Source organism: Adiantum capillus-veneris, chromosome 2, assembly GCF_014529385.1.
Source record: "Adiantum capillus-veneris isolate H3 chromosome 2, ASM1452938v2, whole genome shotgun sequence".
In the NCBI taxonomy this organism is placed as follows: domain Eukaryota; kingdom Viridiplantae; phylum Streptophyta; class Polypodiopsida; order Polypodiales; family Pteridaceae; genus Adiantum; species Adiantum capillus-veneris.
Genome location: NC_140932.1, coordinates 177,467,229 through 177,468,952, shown reverse-complemented (window position 1 = coordinate 177,468,952; position 1,724 = coordinate 177,467,229).

The window sequence follows — 1,724 nt, the reverse complement described above, 5'->3', positions numbered from 1 at the left end:
GTGCCGGATAGAGATCCTAGAATGACCAGTAATTTTTGGAAGGGTCTCTTTGAGAATTTAGGTACAATGCTAAAACTTCTCTTCGGCCTATCATCCCCAAACGGATGGCCAAAGTGAAATAGCTAACTTAATAATACTTGATCTACTAAAAGCGTATGTCATAGAAGTAGATAAATTGTCCCAATGGAAGAAGTACTTACCTTTAGTGGAGTATACTTACAATAACATTGTACATACTTCCACTGGAAAAGCACCTTTTGAGGTAATAGAGGGAAGATAAAAAAGTCCCTTGCTACTCAAGGTACATGGGAAGATCTTTGTTGCAGATGAATGTAGCCAAGACCTGCAAGAATCTTTCCAAAAGATTAAGGATGCTATTTCCATCTCTCAGCAAAGGCAGAAGGCTGTTGCTGATAAGCACGGAAGAGCTCTAGCCTTTAACCAAAATAATTGGGTCTTGCTTAAGTTTCCCAAGGCTTGATTAAGACACACAACGGGCAAGAATCCTACAGGACTCCAAAAGTACTATGCTAAGTTAGCAAAAAGGTACTATGGTCCCTTTCAGATTCTTAGGCCAATCAATGAGATGACCTATCAACTCAAGTTGTCCAACCATTGGCTCATACACAATGCTTTCCACGTGAGCCTACTAAAGCCTTACAAAGGAGAGCCACCTCAAGAAGCAACCATTGAAGACCCACTGGAGATCGAGAACCAAGAAGAGGTGGTGCAGCCCGAGTCCATTCTTCGACATGAACAGGTATTGAGAGGCGGTAAGACTGTCTGACAATATTTTATCAAGTTTAAAAATTATCCTTTTGAAGATGCAAGATGGATGCAAGGTATACAATTAAAGGATAACCTAAAACTTGTCAATGCTTACAATGATTCCCTAGAGTAAGCAAATGTAAATATGTTTATATGAACAAAGTTTTTGTCTTATAAGACTCTCTTTTTCTTTATTGTACACAAATGTTAATAAGTATGCATGTTTGTGGAGACGACATATATGGAAGATTGATACATACTAATGTGCAGACATGCTTGCAGCAGCTAAGGCTCTCAAGCACCTGCAAATGGACTAGTCATCCATTCTAGAATGGCGTCGTAGGGTAAAATAGGGATCCTCTACCCGCTAGCATACGAACTAATGATTAGGCTTTATCTTCTCTACCTCGTAGTCGAGGATGACTATGATTTCAAGAGAGAGGTAATGTCATAAAAACTAATATCTAATTCTCCCAAATGATTTTCTCGTGTTAAACTGATCATTTAATATGGGGAGGTACCAGGGGAGTAAAAGCTAGAATATTGGTAAGGCTGCCTTACCGGTCTCAGTAGGGATCCAAAGGAGGGAAAATATGGATCCAAAGGAGGACAGTTTGCAAAAGAGCAATGTGCATCAACGGAGCTTAAAAGACCTAAGGTTTAGCTTCATTAAGACTTACATAGGCTAAGGTTCCAAGAGTTTAATTAAAAAGTCCAAATGGTCAAAGCTGGGAAAATTGGATGGTGGTGGGGAAGACTTTTGGGGAAGACTCAAAAGTCTTCCCACATCCCTATCAAGGAGGGGGCGAGCCCTAAGAGTAGGGGAGGAGATAGAAACACACACACACTCCAAAGCTTTCCCCAAAGGGAATACTGGACACATGGCAGACTCCTAGCCCAATTGCCCCCAATCTTCCCTCAAATCCTATTGAATGGCCATAGAGGTGGACCAATGA